The sequence below is a fragment of the Lepidothrix coronata genome, unplaced genomic scaffold (genome assembly GCF_001604755.1).
Source record: "Lepidothrix coronata isolate B3197 unplaced genomic scaffold, Lepidothrix_coronata-1.0 Scaffold32, whole genome shotgun sequence".
NCBI lineage: Eukaryota > Metazoa > Chordata > Aves > Passeriformes > Pipridae > Lepidothrix > Lepidothrix coronata.
In genome coordinates this window covers 5,331,061-5,353,509 of record NW_016690212.1, presented here as the reverse complement: position 1 = coordinate 5,353,509, position 22,449 = coordinate 5,331,061, and the positions used below count along the sequence as shown (strand labels likewise).

Sequence of the window (22,449 nt, the reverse complement as noted above, 5' to 3'; positions counted from 1 at the left end):
ATCTGCCCATGCAAAAAGTCACTCTATTTTTCCTAAGCCTCCTTTAAATACAGGAAGGCTGCAATGAGGTCTCCTCAAGAGCCTTCTCTTCTCCATGTTCAAAAACCCCAGCTCTCTCATCCTGTTGAGTACTTCTGAAACTCTCTGAGCCCTAACAGACCACGCTGAATAGGACTACAGCAGTCCTCAAAAGCTAAACCTTTGAAGAGACACAATATACTGCTGCAATCAAGCTGCATTTCTACTTTTGAGTAATATCCACTGCATGACCATGCAATATTAACAAGCTTGCAGACAGAGCAGTCACAACAAGAATTTTCAGCAGAGATAAGGGACTTCTTTTGTGCAACACTTAATAAGCACACAAATATAGCAGCTAAGATTTGCTTAGCTTCTAAGCTTACAAGAAACACAAACACCTTCTGTGACAGGAGCACCTTCAGCTGCACTTCTGGGGTGCTGGAGCCCACAATTCAGTAACTTCCCAACTCTAGCACAGCCCAAGTCTCCAAAAATGGCAGTATTTTCCCCCATTTTCTTCCTAGAGATCCTCAAAAATCTTATATTACTCAGGAACCATTGGTTATTTTCAGCATCTTCATCAAATTGTTACTGATAGGGCTTGTGCTGCATTATAATTGGGTCTGAGCACTATCTCACTTATGAAAGTAACTACACGGAGTTTAGTACTGCTCTCCAAAGCAACCAGAAGTTCATCAGAAAGACTACTTCAAATAACAAGGTCAAGCTAGAAGGAGAAAACAAACCACTGCCCCACTTCACTACCCAAAGGTCATAGCAATGAGCTGAACCTGGTGCAAATTCCCACTAATCCCAGGATTAGGAGGCCACACAACAGCTTTAAAGTTGCTCCTTTAAGTGAGGAACTCAACTGTTAAGAATTGTAGGACCAGCCAATAACCTGTTTTCCTCCTAAAGAAAAACCTTACCAGTCACAACTTTTTCAGAAGGGCTCATTGTAACACAAAGCCTGAAGTGGTGTGCAAAGGAAGTTCCTGTTGTCTGCTGTTCGAGTGTTGAACACAGTTTTTCCATACCCAGGTGGATAAACTGATCAGTTGTCAGTCACTAAGACCTCCTTTACTACATGCAAATAATGCAAATTCATTTGACTAGTGACCACTGTGACCCACAAGTATCACATTTTATAACTAGCTCAGAACTCATTCTGTAGGAACAATTCTTCATTGAATACCCCAGCAGTGATTCTAGTTACACTAGCCTTTAAGAGCTGCCTGTCAAAATTCCCTAATAATTGTATCTTTGGTGAGAAAAAGCATACCTAACTTCACTAACAATAAAAACCTGCACATCTCCATTTTCCCAGCAGCTGCTTCTTTCTACTCCTTTTCAAACAGAAGCATTTGTGAATCCACACAATGAACATTCACATTAGAAAGCCATCCATTACAATTAGGCTTATGTTAGATCCATTCCTCACTACTACTTCTCCCCCCCCCAACCCCCGCCCACTTACAGAAGCAAGAATGAACAGCTGAGAAAAGGTGCAGGATCATCTTTCAGCATGGGCACCACTTCAACTGTTTCAGCTATGACATTAATGCATACTCTGATCTATTACACTGTTAGTATCCCTCTCCTTTCTCCCCTAAATACCCTTGAAATCCTGTCAGTCCCTTTGTAGGCTAAAGGTAAACAACAGTGTTTAAATAACAGGTCTTCGCAAAGGCTCAGACCACATATACATGCACAGACAGGCTTCCACGGCAAGTCAGAACCACAACTCTAACTGCTGGGTAACTGCTGGATAACGTCCAGCCAACTGAAATATCCTCATTAAAGGAGCGAATTGTAGTTCAGTAGAAATTGTTACTCTCCCTGGTAAGCTGTGACCATAAAATGTAAACTACATGCCCGTTTTTACCCAGTCTCCCCTTCCTACAGCTCTTTTCCCTCCCCTTTCCTTCCAGATTAACGCACAGCTTGCATCAGACTGGCCTTTGGGCAAATCCCCTCCCCTAAGGTTTCCGTCTCAGAGAAGTATGCGCATTTGGTTTTTACTCATCGCCCTCGGCAGAAGTAGTTCAGAACACATCAGACGTTGTTTTGAGACTGCACTGGAACACTGCTGGAGCTACTGTTTCTTTCAAGATAACTAATACTGCTTCCCTGAGAACAGCTAATAAAAACAACCTAGAAACAAACAAGAAATTATTACCACTTCATTAAAAACTTGTCTTCGTTTCTATAGCTTCAGGAAAGCACAGCCACACCTCTGTTCAAGTACTGCTGCAATAAGCTGCCAGTTACAGAGAACTCTCAAAGTAGTTCATTTCTTGGTTTCCAAGCAAAATCTGATACAAAAGTGAGCTACCTAAAAGGCTGCTTTAAGAATTAAAACTCTAGGTGCCATTTTTAAGTTTTTCATTCCCAGGTATTCTATAACATAAGCATTCAAACAAGTCTCTTACAGTGAGGTAGGCAATTACTCCCTGTTTCGTAATTATAGAACACAAGCCTAAATGTAAGTACTAATAAAAATATGGGGGTTTTCCTCATCTTTTAGTTCAAATTAATGTTCTTCCTTTAACACATCTGCAAAGAGTATTCACACATAAATCTGTTCTGTATTAAACGAGTCATTGTACACTGAAAGCCCCTCTGGAAGCTTCCATTACAAAGTGAGTATTTTCCTTGTGTCATACTATGACTACACAAGAAGAATCAGTAATCCCGTGGTCAACAAACCAACTGCCTCCTCCTAACACCATTTCCAGGAAGCCACCTTTCCCCCCTCAAAAAAAAAAAAAAGAAAGCCTATGACCTCTAGGACTCAAGAATCCTGTTCTTTATACTAGTATGCACAGAACTAGGTTGGCACAATGCTCAGCTGACAGCCACCTTCAGACACTCAAAAAAAGGAGAGCTGCTGAAACTGAGCTTATGTCTTTAAAGGTGAACTCAAATGAGACTCTGGACTTTTGAAAGCTTCACACTGTGTCATTCTTAATTACTGCCTTCTCTCTTTCTTTCCTGGTATCCTCTATATAACCTACAAAGGAAAAATGTAGTGCTGTTAGATGCTTCCAATCCTGTTTTTCTACCCCTCCTCCCACAACACAGGGATGCCCTGCAGGCTGTATATGCAACCAATATGGACTACTTAGAGCAACTCCCAAGGCCCCAGTCAGTTCTTATGTAACTGGACTCCACCTCGCCATACTACTTATGTAACACATATTAAGGACCACCTATTATACAGGAATCTTCTATATTAGTCATACACTGTTACTTTCATTCCCGTAGTTCTCAAATACCATTCACGAAATATTCAAGCTTTGTCCCCTACCAGCTTACTACTGGGGAAGTAAAAAGAAAAAAAATCTTATCTATCTGGGGACAAACTAACAACAGAAAAAGTGAAACATTTTTAAATAGAATAAATCTCCACCCTTAAAGCATCAGCAATTTTAACTGTTAATTTGTTCATTGGGTTAGATGCAGTGGCTAAATTTACACCGTGGCATACAAGAACAAGACATAGGAACTGGCACTGCACGGCTTTGAAAGCTCAAGAACCTCACCCAAACAGTAAGATCTGCATTCCTTAAAGAAAAGCATTAGGATTGGTAAACATACATTTTTCACTTCCCCTGCATTAAAATATTTAAAAAACAGAAGACCCAGAAAATATATTTGCCAATCTTCCAAGCCTACCCAGACCTGTGTAACGAGTTCATTTGCCTATGAACCTCAGAAAGTACAACATGGGGAGTCCTCACAATATTCGCAAACCACAGTTTTCATCTGCACTAAGTATATACATCAATTCCTGTGTTATAGAAACAGGCCCCTGTGACCTGACTTCGGAATACACACATCGCCCCACAGAAAAGCTGCTCAACACCCTACAACAGGATCCAACAACACACAAATAAAAGAACAGCGATCCACTTTTCCTGTTCAAACAGAATAAAGTCATGAACACCTCGCAGATTCTCCCTTGGCCCCCCCGCCCAGTAGTCCCGGCAGAGCAACAATGGAGCAGCCACGACCTCCTCGTCAGAAGAACAACTCCGCATAGCCTGTGCGTTTTCCTCAGCGGCTTTAATGAGGTCATTTAAACATCGCTTAAACCGATTGTTTCGGTAGGAACCACTCCGTGACCCCGGGAGCCTAACCGGGAGCAGAGTGCCCTCGCACCGGGCGGGCACCACCGTGAGCGCACCCGGCTCCCACGCTCGGGCGGAGCCAGCAGGCGCCCAGGGGGAACTTTCCCTGGCGGTGGGTAAAGCCTTGCGCAGAGAGGGGGCGGAATGGAAAGCTTCCCCCGAGAGCAGCTACACCCTGGAGGTGGGCGGAGAGTAAGGAGAGAAGCGAGAACCTTCCTCGGCAGCAGCTACACCCTCGTGCACAAGGTTGATGGGGGAAGGGAACCAGCGCGGGACCGACGGCGTGGTGCGGGAGGAGGGGGGGGGGAAGCCCGGGCTGTCCCGGGCAGCCGCCGCCGCCTAAGCCAGCTTGGTCCGCAGCCAAACCCCACAGGAATGCAACGCGGTCACATGACCTCCGGCGGACGTGCAACTCCCTTCCCTCTCCAGGGACACCCTGCGCCATCTTGTACTGACGCAGTTACAAAGGCAGACACGAGTTGCTCCCCTCTCGCTCTTCCCCTGCTCCTCTCCGCACAGCCCCAGCACTGTTCGGGAGGAAGCCCAGGCCTGGTTCTCCATTCCTTTTCCACCAGCTCTTCGCGGACGCCTTGCCCGCGGAGTTCCTCCCTGGCGCTGGGATCATGGCGCCCGTTTTCTCCCTTTGCCTCCCCCGGCAGCTCCCGACCCTGCCCAGCTGCGGCTGCCCCTGCTGCAGGATGATGTCAGCGCCAGCCAATCAGGGCGCGCCGGGCCACCCCAGCCGGCCCGGCCATTGGCTGCCGCGCCGCTCCCGCCCCCCTCCTGACTCGAGCTCCGCCGCGGTTCGCTGCGGAGCCGCAGCCAAGGCACAAGTGCGGGGAGGGGAAGAGGAGGGGAAGAGGAGAAAAAAAAAAAGGCAACCCTACACAAAAAACCGACAACCAAACCCACCAAGACGCCAGCCGCCATTTCGCGCAACAACAGGCAGAACCCGAGCGAGCAGCCCCAGCCAAGCGCCCTAAGGAGAGAGAGAGAGAGAAAGAAACAAGAGACACACGCACAGAAGAGTTAGACAGGAAAAAATACCCATAGACTCCGCCATGATCACAAGACGTTTAATCGCCCCCCCTCCTCCCTTAGACTTAATGCCCCATTACAGCCGCCTCCTCTGCGTCCAACCAGCTAGCAGATCCCTTCACCTCGGCTCCCTCCTGCCGCAGCAGCAGCTGTTTAGAGCCCCAAACTCTCTGTGCTCAAGGTGTGGGGGGACGCTAGTCTATGGCGCTGCTGCTAACTGCTTCTCCAGTCACCCGAATGTTGCGGCTCCATCGAGGCAGGGTAAGAGCTGCCAGCCCAGCTTTTATCTGGTGCCCCGAGTTTGCGCACTGAAGGAGGCTCGCTCAGCCCCTGGTGGGCGTCGAATGAAACCCCAGCCGCCGCCTCCCCTCCCTCAATCAGCCGTATCGCTGGAGGGGCTGAAGTCGGGCAGGGGAGACAGGGCGGCGTGCGGGCAGAGCAGGGACCTGGGAGGAGATATGGTGGCAGGAAGAAGGGCTTGGTATAAATGGCAGAAGCTGCATCTGCCCCGAAACGCTGAGCGAGCTCCTGGCTTTGCCAGCGCCGCTGGTCCGGATGGAAGCACGCTATTCCTGCTCCTGAGCGCCGTTCCCTAAAGGGCAAACGAGGCTCGTTCGCTGCTCGTCTCGTTCCCCGCAAAACGCGTTGTGCTGTCCCACTTGCTTTAAGGAAAGAAGCTCTCTCCCACTTGCCTTATATATGAATCCTAAACGCTTCGGGGAAGATTCTCAGCCTCGAGTGTCTTACTGAGAGATTCAGTCAAAACCTCCTGAGCGGGTCTCGGCCAAAGCTCCCGCTCTTTGCTCGCCCCCCTCTTCCCCGCCCCTCAGTAAGTTCCTCTGCGTGTGTGAGATCCGGCGGGTCTGTCCGGCTTTTCGCGCAGCTTGTGGCGAAAATGGGCTCAGTTTAAGGTTCACAAAGAACATGCATGCCGAGAGCATCGACGGTCGTGAGGAAGAAGCCGGAGGTCGGGGTGGGGGAGAGCGGCCGAGGAGGGAGTTTTGGCATTCGTTCATCGGAGGATGCAGCTCTGACTCAGACATCCTCGCTCCCGCCCGCGCTCGGCCCCACAACAGGCCGCGACGGAGCCCCCGCCCCTCCCGCGCGGGCTGCGCCGCCGGGGCTGCGGATCGCCCCCGGCGCCAGCCCCCGCTGAAGCCACCCCTCCTCCGCTGCCCTACTTCCCTCCTCACGGCCCCCCTGCCCAGCCCCTGCCGCAGTCTGGTGTCGCGGCCGCGCCCAGACCCCCCGAGCTGTTCAGCCGTGTTGTAAAATGGACACTGAGGGCTCGGCGGGCGCGGGCTGCGTTCCGGGCCCGTAAGTAAAATGGCGGCTGTTTGGCTTCGCCTTGGTAACCCTGCCCCTGTCAGGCGGGGCGGGTGAGCCCCGTGCAGGGGGAGGGAGGGGAGAGCGGACGCCATTTTCCCAGAGAGAGGCAGTGACATAGAAGGGAGCGTAGGAGGCTGGAGGGAGGGAGGCACGGGAGCAGCGGCGGCAGCAGCGGGGTTTGTACACAGGTCCCAGGGCAAGGGCGCCTCTGAGCTGGTCCCTGTAGGGTTCTGCGCACTGAGCTAGGTTTGGGGGGAGGGGGGGTTTCCTCTTTCCCTTTTCTTTCTTTTACTAGAGCCTGCTGAGGGCTGAGTCCTGTCTAGGGTAGGGATATCCGCAGTGGGGCTGTTGCATTGTTTTGGTTGGGATAGAGAAGGGGCTCAGCTGAGGGGTCCTGCTGCCTGGCCTGTGACCATTACAGGTGAGTCTTTGGTTATTATCAGCATATTCTGCTGTGGGTGCTTTGGGGGAGGGGGGGTGGCAGAAAGGGAATGAAATGCGACGGGAACGTCTCATTATCCTCGGTGCGAGTATAACTTCTTCCCACCATGAAATGCGTTTAATTTCTGTTTAAGTTGCCTTGAATTTGCTTTTCCTTTTGTGGGGGTTTGGTTAAAAAATGGCAGGCTGTCGCTATATCTTGTGAATATGGCGGGTTACTGTAACTGGAGGAGCTGAGGAGAATTTTTTGGCAGTTACGCCAGATTTATGCATTATGCTTGGAAAATGAGCCAAAAGGAGCTATTATGTGACAACATAGGCTTCCTTGGGCTGGCGGATTTCAGAACGGGTTTGTGCCTTATTGGGACTGCGTATTGAGTTTTACGAAGCTTGGGGAAGCCTATTCTTTTCCTCCATCCTGTATATTTTTGCTTTGTGGTACTAAAATGGCTCGTTATAGGCCTAATCTCTCTGCCTTCCACACCCCCGCCTCCCTGCCTCCCTCCCTGTTAATATCTTCGCTTCGAGGTGTAACCTGGACAAACGGAGAGCAGTCCCCAGGAGTTTCTGTGCCAATTTAAAAGGGGATCATTCTCCCCACCCCCTTTCCCCAGGCTGTAAGTAGTTACACTGGTGCATCCCTTTCTTGCTTTAGTTTCTGCAGCCGGTGTTCGTGTTCCCTGGGTGGCATATTTCAGTCTCTCTCTTGAAGCGATAAGTATTGGTGGGTTAGGCCCTACTGCTGCAGACATAGGGGAGGAAAAACAAACGGTTCACTGTGTAGTACTAAATAGGGTAGAGAAACATAATATAGCCTGATTATAAAGGTCCTCTATTCCCCTATACTCGGCCATTAGGGAATGTGCGGTGTTTGAAAGCCCTGAGGTCCCCTGAAATGGTACATACTACGTGTCGTAAAAAGCAGAAGTTCAGTACTGCATCTAGATTTAGGAATGTTTTAATCTGTTTATTTACACTACCTTAAAAGAATAATAATGAAGCGTTTTTGTTACTCAGGGCTCAGATCGGTGAAAAGAAAGAGATATGCATGGCTTCAGTTACAATGCATGATTAATTGATAATCATCACTATACTTTTAAAGTTACTTTAAAAAAAATGTGGAGCAAATTTTTTAATTTCCCTCTTTTGTCCTTTAGAGATTCTAAAAATGGCGGCCTCAGGCTGATGTTGTGGTAATCTAATCAGCTCGGGTCCTCCACACCCCATGCAGTGCGTTTGTCTGCAGCATATTAGAGTCTTACTATGTTTAAATGAAAAGGCTGTTCCCTTCAAATAACATACAAAACATCTCTTGACTTTACTACGATTTAAAAATGCTGTGTTCCAGCTGATTAATTTTATTGGTTATGTGTGTGAAAGGCAAGTGAACGAGACCACTCTGTTCGGGGAGAAGGGGGGTGGAAAGAGGCAACAGACTCAAGCAGCTCCTTCGAGGGGTGTGTATATGTTGCTGTAAGGTAATATGTATGTCAGTTTAATAATTTGGAAAAGCCCCTGCGGTTGTGATAGACACTGTACATCTGTCCGTCCTGTTAACGACACAAAATCAGTAATATTTATCAACACAAGTAGTGGATTAAGATCACTAAGCTAAATTCTTTTTGGAAGCACATTTGTGAACGTCATGTTCACCTTCCAGGAAAAACCTCGGTGGACATCAGTGTAGTAATTCCATGTATTCCTAGTGTGAGGATACAAAATGAACTTAATACTTAAAGGAATAATGCATGCCAGATTATAACCTGTTACTTTATTAAGAAGTGAAATTTCTTCTACCGTGTAATCTTACCATTACGTTTTTTCTTCAATTTGTTTTGTGTATTGGTGTATAAATTGTGTATGTGGTAATACACATCCAAATGTTGAGAGAAGGTGCAGTTCCTAAGCTCTAATTTTTTTCCTAAATGAAATATGAACCTTTTAGTATCACCACTATAAATATGTTTGAGTGGGGGGAAGGGAGGTCACAAGGATTTATTATTTGGTAGTTGGTGTAGTGTACTCTGGTACATACTATGGAGGCTGCAACTGTATGTTTTAAGAAACAATAAATTTATTTTTTTTTAATGCCTATCTTTAATCTCATTCTTAATGATATGAATTCCTATTCCAATATACCTTTAGAACCTTCTGGATTTAAGCAATCAAAAGTGAGGCATTGAAATGGAAAAACTGTCTTCAATCTCTGAAAAATTTTAATTTAGATACCATTTAGAAGCACTGATGTGTGGTTTAAAGTGTACCTAAAGTTGAACAGTAAGGTAATTAGACTTCTAGGGTGTTATTAATGCATGCCTTTAGTGTGTTCTGAGGCCAAAGTCTAAGAGATTTTGTTAATTCTCCAGTAATGCATGCTCCTATCATTTTTATTTATAAAGATACGATTTTTTTTTTTTTCATAAACCATGTCTTACTCTGTTTGTTTAAAAATACATTTATAAAAGTCCAAAGAGCGTATTGGCCTTTATGGAAACCTTTTGCATTTTTCTTTCCTCTCCCTAGGTTGAAAACTCCTGTTCTTGATTTTTTTCTGATATAATGACCTAGAGGGCTATACAGCTCTGCAGCTCTTCATGGCCTCAGTCATGTTCTCAAGCAGACATCTGATTCACAATTAGGAGGAAAGAATTTTGTACACTTTACAGAAAGTGATGGGGGAGTAATGAAATAAAACCAAAAATAATAATTTTCAAATTTTACAGCTTATTTTATAGACTACCAGATTTTATGCACTAAAAACCTCTTGGGAATTTATAGAGATCTTCAGAGTTTTCCTGTGTGAGTTTTAATGAGTCAGTTTGCCTTCATGACTCAGTTTCTCCATTTGTAAAAAGAGATTTGTGATTTGTTTTAAGGAGACAACACTACAAAACAAATTCTACTTTATTTTGTACTCCACTGGTGTTTCTATGTGTATATTCATAAAGAATGACATACCCTGCCAGCAAAACTAATGCAAACTTCTTGAAAGAGGGAAGGTTTGAAATCTAAATTTCATTTTTTTTCAAGACAGACTTCTGTTTGACAAACATTGTGTTACAAATGCAATAATATGGACTGGAGTTATCAAACCATTTATGTATCGTGAAGCTTTTCGTATCTGAAGGAAAAGTTGGCTTATCTTTCACTTAGCCTTTTGGGTGAGATTTTTTTGCCATCTGGGAAATTCCAGAGGAGAAATAATACTGACTCTTTAGACTAAATCTGGGGAAAGTTTCTCTTAGAGTAACCTCTTTAGGTTACTTTGAGGTAATGCAGCTCCTAATTTCCTCTTGGGCAATTTGAGCACACACCACTGTTAATATTGTGTTGGAAAGCAACAGAAATCCAGAACTCGGTGTGTCACTTAAGGTTGTAGTGTTTCTCCAGGTCTGATCTCGGTTTGATTTAAGGACAGTCTTAATTTTGCATGCATGCTAATACTAATTTTAGTAAGGACTATTTGTGGGACTGATTTAAGGAGTGGTGTATGTAATTGTGAAATCTTAGTATTATTCTAACTAGATTAATGTAAGTGAAGGTTTAATGAAAGTATTTTGCTGTTGTCATGTGACGTTTTGATAAAATCTGGTGGGGGGGATGTAGATGAGTGAAGATATAAAATAGAACCCAATTTAGATTCCTGGAGTGATCCTAAAGAACTGCATCTATGTTATTGGCCTTGGGACTTCCATACAGATGAGCATTTGTGAATCTCTCAAAAGCAAATTTTGTTGGACAGTGTTTTTTGGACAGGTACAGTGTTTAAATGTTTTCACTGTGCAAATAGTAGTTTTGATTTATTGTTAAGAATGAAACTTAAGACATATCTGTGGGGAAAAAAAAGTTTTAGCAGATGTAGAATGTGGATTAAGAAAAAAACACAAACTTTTAAATTCTTCCAAATTCTGGATTATTTAAAATAGTGACTGTAGTGGGCTTTTCAATGGTGTAAGATGGATTTTTCTATGTATTTCAGTGTTCACGTTTTCTTAGTAACCAAAGAATTGTGCCCACAAAAGTTAACCTAATGTCTTTGAAGATCCAAAATTCTGCTCATGACCTTCCTACTACAGAAAAAGCCTTCTATAGTTGTGTTCAAAGAAAAACTGTTGTTACCTTTAAGGCATAACAAACAAATTATTTTAAAGGAACCTTTTCAAGATTTCATATACTTGCTAGGAGATACTGAGATAATTTTTATTTCCTTTTGCAGATATTAATGTATTAATGAAACAGCCAAGATTTTAAGCTCTGCTGGTGGTTAGAAAATTTTAATAATTAAGGTTATCTGTAAGCCTTTGAAGACAATTTTATTGAACAAAACGTATGTTTTTTAACATGCCTGATTTAAGTGTTTGTTATCTTATTTTTTAAAATTAAAACAGTGGTAAGAACTATGGTAAATCACGAGATGTCCATTCAAGTTATGTGTTTCAAAAGTGCAAGTGAAAAATATGTTGTAGTAGCACACAGATTGCATTTTGTGCGAGTGGAATGTATTGGTTTTGCACATTGTATAGCAAGAGCGCTATCTCATTTCATGTGATAGTTCATACACTGCTGAGATGGTGATGCAGTGTTGTAAAACCGAGGTGAGACTTGGAAGGGCCCAGCAGTTTTGCAAATCAGGCAGTTGCCAAAATAGTATTGTTCCTGGTTTTAGAATTTAGTTTTAAACTAACACTTTCAGTAGCGGAGATTCTAAAATTTCATATTGCAGGCTCAGGTTAAGGAAAGTTTTTTTATTTTATTCTCGTTTTGCAGTTGCATTTTGTGTACTTTATGGCATTATAATCTAGGTAATCATTTACTTTTATATCTTCAACGCAAAAATAAATTGCCGTCGAGTTCAAAGACGAGATGATAAGACTAGGTTTTAATGACATTATTGTACTTAAAAGGGAAGGTTTATAATCTGTTGTTGGTTCCCTTATTGTAGAATGGTGTGAGTTGGAAGGGACATTCAAAATCATCTTGTTCCAGCCCCTATACCATGGGCAGGGACACCTCTCACTAGATCACGTTTCTCAAAGCCCCATTCAACCTGACCTTGAACACTTCCAGAAATGGGACATCCACAATTTCTTTGGGCAACCTGTTTGAGTGTCTCAGCACCCTCACAGTAAGGAATTTCTTCCTGACATCTCATCTAAATCTCTCATGTTTTAGATAAAAGCTGTTCCCTGTTGTCCTATCTATCACTGTCTACTCATGTGAAAAGTCACTCTCCATCTTTTTTCATAAGCCTCCTTTAGGTACTGAAAGGCTTCACTGAGGTGTTCCCAGAGCCTTCTCCCAGCTGAACAAACCCTCTTCTCTCGGCCTGTCTTAACAGGATTTATGCCTAGGCCTCTGGATCATCTTTGCGGCCTCCTCTGGATCTGCTCTAACAGGTCCACATCTTTCTTGTGTTGTGGACTCCAGAGCTGAACACAGCGCTCCAGTGGAGTCGAGGGACAAAATCACCTCCCTGGACCTGCTGCCACACTGCTTTTGATGCAGCCTAGGACACTTGGCTTTCTGGGCTGCAGGTGCACATTGCTGGGTCATGTTATGCTTCTCATCAACCAACATCCCCTAAGTCTTTGTCTTTAGAACTGCACTCAATCCATTTTCTGCCCAACCTGTATTAGTATTTGAGATTGCCCTGTCACTGGTGCAGCACCTTGCACTTGGCTGTGCTGAACTTCATGAGGTTCACAGAGGCCTACCTCTCAAGCCTGTCAAGGTCTCTCTGGATGACATCTCTTCACTTGTGCATGTTGACCACATCAAAGAGCTTCATGTGGTCAGCAAACTTGCTGAGAGTGCACTCAGTCCATATTGCCAACAGAGCAACGGTCCCAATACTGATTCCTGAGGAATGCCAGAATGCCACTCATCACTGGTCTCCACTTGGACATCGAGCTGTTGACAGCTCACAGCTCTTAAGAGTGAAACCATCCAGCCAGTTCCTTGTCCACCAAAGGGTTCATCTGTCACATTCATGTCTCTCCAATTCAGAGGCAAGGATTTTTTTGGGTCAGTGTTATGTATCAGTCATAGAAAGTGATGAAACAGCCTGTACTGACCAGTTGAGAATTTCAGATGGTGTACAGGATGGTAGGTTTGGATCTTTTACCTTGTGCAGTTCTGAATACTAAAATTGGTCTGGTGTTCATTAGTCTTTAACTCTTCTAATTTGAGGAGGGCTAAAGATACTTTTTAACAAGCTCTTGGCTTGCCTTGAGTAGACAAAGGGACCTAACTCCTAATTAGAATGGTTATAATGGGGTTTGTTTAAAACCATATCACAAGACAGATGATATTCCTTGTCTAGACAGTTAATCCTGTTTTAACTGTTGTTTTAAAGAAACTTTTCCAATAAGGATTGTTTTTAGTTGCTTGTGCTTAAACTGAAGGTGAAGACTTAAGAATTACAACTTATTTATAGCTTTTGAGGAAGGTACAGAGAGATTACACCTCTTGTTTGGGTTCCGAACCTATAATTCTAGAACAGTGAAAGAAATGTGAATACCTTATATACAGTAGTTATTTTGTTTCTCTCTCAGATGCTTTACCAAGTAATTCAACTAATTATTTTCATTTTTTTTCTCTTTTGCTTTGAGTAGGAATGCTTGATGTGAATGTGTAATATCCTTATGCAGGATTTTTATGAATGACTGTGGTGTTGGTTTTTTTAATGTTCTCTACTGCCTTACTTTCCAATCATATCTGCTGTGCTGAAAGACAAATAAAAGCCAAGTGCTGTATCTTTTTGTCCCCTTCTGTGTGGCAGTAGTATTGAAAATTAAAAGCTGTGCATTGATCTTCCATTGCTGGGCAGAATTTCTTTGTGCTTATTCAAAGATTATGTATTTCATATCTCTGTTACTACAATTAAAAACACATACTGAAATCCATTGACAACACAAAGTTATAGAGTTAAAATGCATGAAATCTGAATTACTTTACCCAAATAATACAATTTTGCAAGATATTTGCAATTGGAAATAAATTGGGTTTTGTTTTCTTGAAAATAGGAAAGATCTTTTGATCTTACCCTTCTGTATTTTTTTATCTGTCCTTGAACATGTTCTAGTTCCCCCAATCTGTTCTCTCACTACTACTTGCCAGTTTCCTCCCCAAATTTTTGTGAAGAACATTGAAATACTGCCAAGTTGTTATCAAAAACAACAATCCAGGTTGAACTCTGGTTAAAATAACACAAAAGAGTTCTAACTGCTAGAAAGAATTAAAAGTTTGTGTTTGAAAGAGTGTGACTTTCTGACTTGCTTGTGTTTAGATTCCTAGGCGCAAGTGTAGGAATTAGGTGAATGTCTACAAATTGCTTCCACAAATAAATGTAGGAGCACTGTTGAGCTGCTCATGTAAATCAAATGCTACTGATAAAACAGGGGAACTGTTTTTTGGAATCTACTACATGAAAACATGTCAAAACAGAAACATGCTCAGCTGAAATGTCAGACTTGAAATAATTTACTTTTTCTGTAGTAGGTAGCTAATAATTACAGCAGGCTCCCACATCTTACTAAGCAACATAGACAAAACAAATTAATTAGTTTATTTGATGACATGAAGCTGGCAAAATATTTAGATTGTTGAAGGTAATACAAATATATATTTTTAGCCATCTGTTTTTCCACCCCAAAAGCCTTAGTTCTTGAGGGAATATTGGTCACTAAATGCTTCCAGTGGTTGAATCACCATGAGATGTACTGTTATATTTAATAAAAAATAAGTTTATTTAGCCATTGCAGTTGTGACTTATATTCTTAGAGAATATGGACTGTATATACTTGCATAAATGCATTATATATTTGGATGTTTGTCAAGAATAATAGTTTAGGGTAATAGTTGTAAATGTTTTTTTGGTGAGTAATTGGTAAGTCACATAGAGGCATTTTGTATAAGTTTAATCAACAGCTTTTTATCGTTTTGTGGTAGAAGGAGAAATAAACGTTTGGAGTAAAATAGCTAACACAAAGAATGACTTAAAACTGAGGTCTTTTTACTGGGAAACTACTTGTTTTCTTAAGTTTTGAATTTTTCTTTAAATGAATTTTACATTTCTCAGTGATTTACTATAGCATGCTAATGTTAGGTAGCTAATACATACTTCTCTAAGCAATAAGCAATATTGCTACCAAAAAGTATTTTTTTTTCTCTTACTCTTCTCATGTGTGGTACTTGTTTTGTATTTTGCAATTCCTTGACTCTGCAGCTCAAATAACTGATGATTTTTGAGTGGAAAGGCCTTTGTTTGTGTGATTTATTTTACAAGGTACTGCAGGTCTTTACTAAACTTAAAGACATCAAGCAGTTGGCAGGTAATTTTCAATCTTGGGCATTGAACTCTGTAAATACAACGTCTAAAATCTCTAAGCATGGTATTGGTCTGTATATCCCTGATTACTGCTTGACTTCTGTTCAATAAACTAATCCTTACTCTTTCTCTAACTGCTTTTACCTTTATTTCCTTTCTGTCACTCATTCTTTTTCTCTTCCTAGTCCCATATTTTGTCTAACTTCCACTGAGAGAAGAAAAGGAGTGAAGAGAGAGAAGAGGTAAGGGCAAGTCTACTGTGTTTTAAGGGACTGGCATAAATATTTGAGGAAGAGATACCACTTTCCATCATCGGAATGCACAAGAGCAGCACTGCTGGACCGGATAGTATAGGGAAAATAGCCTTCCTCAGGGAAAACCAGCTTTTCTGTATGGCAGAAACTTGGCTAAACTGGCAGACTGAGTTTAGGTTTATACTTGAAAGGGTGGCTCGCTCTTCATAGACCTGAGTCTGTGTAATGCATGACCTGTGTACTGAAGAATTGGTACTCAAGGCTTTTATGTGTAAATCTTGGGTACCATGGAGGAGGCAGGGGGTTTTGTCTCTTTGTTCTAGATCCCAAACTCAGGACCAATTCATGAAGTTTGGCTATCATTCCAAATGTGACAGAGGTCTTTGAATTTAAGGTCCTGCATTTGTCTCATGGTGTTCATAAGTAGGCCAAAATAAGTTGCCCAGAGAAGTTGTGGATGCCTCATCCCAGGAAGTGTTGAAGGCTAGGTTGGATGGGGCCCTGAGCAACCTGATGTGGAAGGTGTCCCTGCTCATGGCAGTGAGGTTGGAACTGAATGATCTTTCAAATCCCTCCTAACCCAAGCTGTTCCGTGATTCTGTGCTAATGAACTCGTTGATTCACTGTGCTTGCTCTTACTCTGTATTGGCACTGTTTCAAAAGCAAAGTTGGAGGAGTCGTCCTACCTTGTAGTTGGTTGTAGTAGCAATGTTTCTTAAACAGGTTGGTCTGATGATCACTAGGTCTGTGTCAGTACAACCAGTTATACAATAAAACAGAAATTTGATAGGGTTAGGAACTTAGTACCATGGAGCAGCCTGAGGCTTAATGAAAATCCAAAAGGGGATGGGAGCTATGAGCAGTGTCCTGGGAGAAGCTGGGAGAGGAAGCCTAATGATTTTACCCGTTATCTGTCATGTGTGTAATTTCAACCAGCACATAGCCGGTATTTTTTTGGGTTTTTTGGCTGTCTGACAGGGCACTTGATAAGGAAGTTAGATGGATGTGTGATTGCTGACTGTGTAGGTTGCTGTGAGAGCATGGGAGGTTATTGAGGGCCTCGTGAGTGAGGCTGGAAGCAGTTAATATTGTGATGAGGAAGATGAGGAGGAAGATAACTGCTGTGAGGGGTATAGAGAGAATATTAGGTCAGTGGGAATGTTTGGGCACAAACTACAAAATACATAGGAAACCAGATTTCTTTTAGAACAGTTTGTTTCTTCTGTATGATTTGCAGGAGTTGATCATTAATAGATCCTAATTTATATATTTGAGTGTCCTTATTGTGTCTTATTTTCTCTACTCCCCTTTCTTTTTTGTCTCGGCACGAATTAGAAGTAAACTGCTAATTTACCTGTTACCATAGAAAGCAGCAAACAATAGCAAAGGTCTGAATTTGGACACAGAGTTGTTTTTAAGCCTGCATAGTTCATACTGCAGCTGCAGTGGTGTAACATTTGGAAGTTGGATATCCATCTTGGTCTCTTAGCAAAATCTGTACAGTTGTGGAGCATGTCAGGGGAAACAGAGAAAACTTCCTGTGGGTAAGATTAGTCATTTATTCGTGTATTCTGCTTCTAGGTCTGATTAAAGATGTTACCTCCTTAGAAACGGACAGCAATGAATACGTATTGGTTACTTTGATAGGTGTATTTATGCTACCTATATGTATGCTGCATGTTTTTTCCAGATTTGTGTGCTTCTGTGTGGATATATATACACATACACACACCGTGTAGTTCACTATTTGAAGGATATTCAGAGTATGCCATTAAAATGCCAGTTTCTATCACTGTTTTTGCAAATAACCCAACTACTGTATAGACATGAATGCTCAGAGCAGTATAGAAAGCAGCAGTTTTGCAAAACATACAGTTTTATTTAGTAAAATCTTAATGTCTTACTCTCTTTTTCGTCCCTCAGTTAAAAATAAAAAGTTTAAATAAAAAACGAAAAAGGAACTAAAGAAACAAACAAAAAAACATAGGCAGGGAAGCCAAGTAGGAAAGCTCAGTTTGTTGGCTCTGTGACAGTTCAGGACAGTACTTTTCACACTGTGTGTGTGGACTGTGACCAACTATTGATATGTGCATTTTTACTTAAATTTCTCCTGTATAGGTTGTGTTAGGGCATAAATGTATCGACTTCCCTTACATCTGTTCCTGTGGATTTCTTGTGGGCAGGGGTGGTTCTCAGGACCACAGGTTAAAATTGTTGGCCTGTAAATCTGAAGGAAAGCATGACAACAATTGCTTTTGCTCATGATTGCAAAACATGTGTACACGTATGATGTAACCAGAGGGAGGGAGGAAGAGAATGTTTATGCTGCATTCTCAGTAAATGCACCTTACACATAAAAGATGCATGCTGTGGTAATAAAACACAATAAAACAGAATACTACCTTTTGGTCATCTGTCTTTATCACCTGAGATGACTTGTATTAGGAAGTAACACTAAGATCTGCAGAAATCAGCAGAGGTCTGAAAGCAGTAATATTCTTTTGGAACTCTTTGCACCTTGCCTGAAAGACCCTGTTGAGATGGGAAATTAATTTCAGAGTGATCCTTTGTAACTCTGGAGCCAACCTGGACTCATAGTACCATGAATTTTCTACTGGGAGCAAATGGAAGTTCAGAGTTTTGGTTTGGGCTTAGTGCTGTAGATTGCTTTTACATTCCAAATGACTTGAAGTTACATCCATATTAGCATTCTGTGCTGGTTGAACTGGAGGGTCTTGCTTGACTCAAGACTGTCGTGCAGATAATTGGTGTTTTAACTCTGATTTATTTTTATCTGTAAGTCTACCCCTTCCTCTTCTTCCTTGGTCAGTGCTCAAGTGGAAAATTGACTATACGAGTCTGCTTGGTTGTTTCAAGTTAATTCCCTTAAGATTTGTGCATATCCTGTGAAAATGAGCCTTTATGTACACTCTGTGTATTCTGATAATGCTGCTCCAGGAAATGGTTACTGATTTCTTGCCTGGATTGTAAGGGTGTGAGGCAAGGGATTTGCCAGTACTCTCAGTTTAGGGAAGAGAGTCTCTTCTGTACTTGTGCTCAGGGGAAATAAGCACTGCTTAAACATGAGGTGCACTGCCCATTGCTGCATAAGTTGGGAACTGTATAAGGCTGTAACGTTTTAGGTGGTCAGATAATTCTCAGACGTTTTAGTTGCTCGGTTTACTACATATGGACAAATTATCACTTCTACCTTTTATGTATTTTTAATATATATTTAAAGTAATATCATTTGGTTTAAGGGAAAGATAGTTGTTATACATAGATAGGTTAGAAGGTTTTGGTTAATTTTTTTTAGCTCCAGTTACGTGTATTTTTTACATGGACTTTGAAAATACAGAGTAGAGGAAGTATAGAGATGGTATTTTGGTTAGTATATTAATATTTCTGTAGTGACATTAGTTAAGGATTTTGAGGTAACATTACATACAGCAGCATAAAATCTAAACAATAATTTACATTAAACCACTGTTTCCTCTCATTAAATAGCCTAATTATAGGCTAATTATAATTAGATTTTTGTCCTTAAAATTCTGTGTTTAGGGAGGTCGTGGTAATTCTCTTTGCAGAGACGTTCTGTGATAAAATCTCCCAAGTCTTGAAACATCTAAACTATCAAAAAACTATTTTTTTTAATCTTATAATTGTCGACGGGTGGTGACTAATGGATGGAATTGACAGAAAAAAATTCTTTGAGAACTTCAGATGTATATTCAAGTCATAAAAACAGTAACAAAAGGCTCAGTATTTTTGTAATGCCTAGTGATGTGAAACTTGAAGTGATTTAACAATCAAATTAGTGTAGTCTTCTGTGTAGGTGAGAAAACACTTAGATTTGAGGTAGGATGTAATTTAATCATAAGCTCAGTTCGTGATTTCACTGATGTCCCTTTATAAATTAGAAAACAAATGTTATCTTGCACCTTGGCTTGAATTCTGTTTCTAATTTCTGTAGTGAATGTATTTTCAGTAACTTTTATATGCTCTTTGCTTTTCGTATTTGTCACATGACAAATCTGAAAATTGATTAATGGCAAATGAAAAACAAGCAACAGTGACACCATCTGTGTAAAAAGCTGTCAGATGTATGAAGAATAGTAAAACCACCTTTCATTAAATTTCTTTCCTTTCTTTGTTTTTTGTAGTGTTAGACATAATTGTGGATTAAAATCCCTCACTGTATTGTAATAAAAAATATTTTTGTAAGTATTATAAATAATATTATCTTGATATATTAATGTTTTCTCAGGATTTTTTTTTTTTCACTAAGGCAAACAAGTTGTTACTGGTGGTGCCACTACCTCTTACTTTTGATTTTTATGAAAAGTTTTGTGTCTGTGCACCTAGATGAGAGCTTTAGTATTCTTAGACATACAGTATGGCTTCTAGGAGGCTTCTTAGTCCTATTTCCTTTCTTCTCCCTTCTTAAAAAAGGTTAAATGTCTTGCAGAGGTGAGCTACCAGTGTAGCAAATGACTGTACCTTTCACAGTACAGCAAGTACTGCTTGATTTCTTCTGGCTTGAAAAATATGCTTCATGATTAGTAAAAATAAAGGTAAGTTAGAGTTCTCTGATTAGATTTATATTATTACTTTCTGTTTCAATGTGAGAACTGGGAACTCAGTTTCTAAATCTATTAAAGAAAATACAAGTGAAAGTAGGTAAATGTTGAAAAAAATATTTTTTCTGCCTTCTTGGGGGTAAAAATTTAAAAGAAACAAAAAGAAACTTACATGTAAAATGCATTGGAAGAATTTGTCTGGACTCTTGACACTTCAAGGATGATTGATAGCTGGAATTATGAAACCTTGTTGGAGTCATCTGGACAGTTTGGCTACACTTCCAAGTTCTTATTTTTCAAGTATGCTTTCTGTCTAGGTGATCTGTCATCTGCTTGTTTCCTGAGTCTGTTGTATATAGAGTTTGATGGTCCTACAAGAAGAAAGTAGGAGGAGAAAGATAATGCTGATAAGCAGGCCTGGAGTTCCCTCTGCCAGCATCTGAGCATGGCAAGTGGGTTTCATTTTGAATGTTTGGATCCTGTATTGATTAGGTTCAAAACTACTGGTGTAGCTTCAGGTGATTACAATTTACCTTCTGATTCAAGAGCTGAATTTGGGTTTTTTCCTCCGCTGTGTACCAGTGAAAAGGTTTTCTCTTGTGATGTGACACAGTTGATCTTAGAAGGACGTGGCAGAAAAGAATCATGTGGTCTTTGTTAGACCACAGATTAATGTTGTGTAAGTGGAATACCTCAGGGATAATATGTAAGTTATTTTCCGTTGTTTAATGCATAAATTATGTTCTCTGTACAAAGCCACAGAGATGAACATTTTGGAATGTATTGTGCTTCTCTGTTGTGAGAGCACAATTAATTTAAAAAAAAGAGTTCTCGTGTCAGAAAATGGATCATGAGGAGTATGGTGAGGCTTCACATATTTTAGACTTGATACAGCTAAGTCAAGAAGCCCCTTAGTATTCTCTAGAGAGAAAACGTGCCATGGAAAGTGTAAACCAATGTGAATGAGAGGTGAAGTGTGATGGGTTTCAGGCAGGAGGTTGATCTTGCACAAAATAAATGGTTTAACCACACTAAACAGAAAGCTTTTTAGGTTTTAAGATGAAAATGGTACTATTAGGGCAAGATAAACTTTTACTGCAATTAAGTAAAAGCAAAATTAATTTGAATAAGGAATATTTTTTTCATATAGGTAGGGTGATTATGAGAAAATTTGGTCAATCTAAGAAATTGCCAAAATTCTTTCAAAGCTTAGAGTGTATTATCACTAAAAGAATAGAGTGGACTAGAACAAAATTGGAGGACCTCTACTCTTGTTAATTAGGGTACAGTAGATAAGTTACTTTCCTCAGAAAGAGCTGATCAATGAACTTTGGCCCAGCAGTTTTTATATTGTGGCTTTTAGCTGTATGACCCTGAAATTAACTGGGCAAACCAGTGTGGCGTTCCTAACATTCAAATTCATGTACTGTTGAAGAAAGACTTTTTTTAAACAGTAAATTGTGTATAAACTGCTTGGATTGTAGGAAGACTTCTTTTGTAGCACCCTTCTTTCTACTCCTGGTCAATTATTTAAATGGATGCACCTATGAAAACAGTTTCTTAAAGGCCATGGATGACGGATTGTCAGAGTTCTGAAAGAATAACTACTTGAAATAGATGGGTACTTGCAGAAATTGGAAAGTACCAAATTATGACAGCAGATAGTATTTTATGACTCATCTAAAATATCAAGCTTCAAAGGATAAACAGTCACTTTTAAGATAGATAAAGTTCCCCAGTGGTTGTGTTATTTTCTTAATGAAGTTATAAAAATACTGGGAATATTTTAGTACGTCATGACAATGCTTCTGGTTCTGACTTGACTGAAAATAATTGCTTTCCATCATCCTCAGTTTGATATCACTGTGGTGTTCATAAATGGATGGCCTATATATAAGGTCGCAGTTCTGTGTAATAAGTGGGTGTAGTGTAATTAATTTATCCTAGATCCCCCCCACCCCCATTAGAGGCATTTGTTGGGGATGGCTACTCACAAATAACGAGCAGTATTCCTTTGAATTAACTTGGCTGTGTAGGTGTTGTGAGCAGGTGACTGCCTCTGTTCTTCCATACTTAACTGTAGGCAAAAAAGAAGCATTAGAGGGTTTTGTGTGTGCAATGAAGGGTGGTAAAAAATAATGAAGTAATATTACCATCATGTTCTACTTCCTTTTAGATAAAAAAACTGTTTAATGCTGTTTAGCAAAATAAATTTTGATTCCTCAGTTTTCTGCTTTTATTCCATTTAGGTCAGGCTATTGGAATTTTTGAGTGAATTCTGACAAAGGTCAGAATAGCCTACCATAGGGTAAAAAGTTAGTCTT

General features: G+C 41.0%; 1 protein-coding gene and 1 long non-coding RNA gene across 11 annotated transcripts in view; one reads left to right on the top strand and one right to left on the bottom strand.

Annotated features, from left to right (window-relative positions):
• LOC108495615 overlaps nucleotides 1–6,278 on the bottom strand; it is a 29,932-nt gene extending 23,654 nt beyond the window's left edge. The window contains exons 1-3 of one of the 2 annotated variants that reach the window (XR_001874174.1): nucleotides 5,315–6,278; nucleotides 5,067–5,133; nucleotides 1,498–4,681 (exon numbers count right to left, since the gene is read on the bottom strand). This is a non-coding gene — a long non-coding RNA (uncharacterized LOC108495615). Of the gene's footprint in view, nucleotides 1–1,497; nucleotides 4,682–5,066; nucleotides 5,134–5,314 lie in introns of those variants that run through there. The other variant, XR_001874175.1, reaches the window with a different exon arrangement.
• A 206-nt stretch (nucleotides 6,279–6,484) lies between these two features.
• The window catches only part of KMT2E (lysine methyltransferase 2E), a 64,274-nt gene continuing 48,309 nt past the window's right edge, over nucleotides 6,485–22,449 (top strand). For 3 of the 9 annotated variants that reach the window (XM_017811408.1, XM_017811403.1, XM_017811409.1), the window contains exon 1: nucleotides 6,485–6,942. The gene's annotated coding sequence lies outside the window, so the exon portion shown is untranslated. Of the gene's footprint in view, nucleotides 6,943–15,476; nucleotides 15,534–19,726; nucleotides 19,766–19,997; nucleotides 20,120–22,449 lie in introns of those variants that run through there. The other 6 variants (XM_017811412.1, XM_017811411.1, XM_017811404.1 and 3 more) reach the window with 5 other exon arrangements.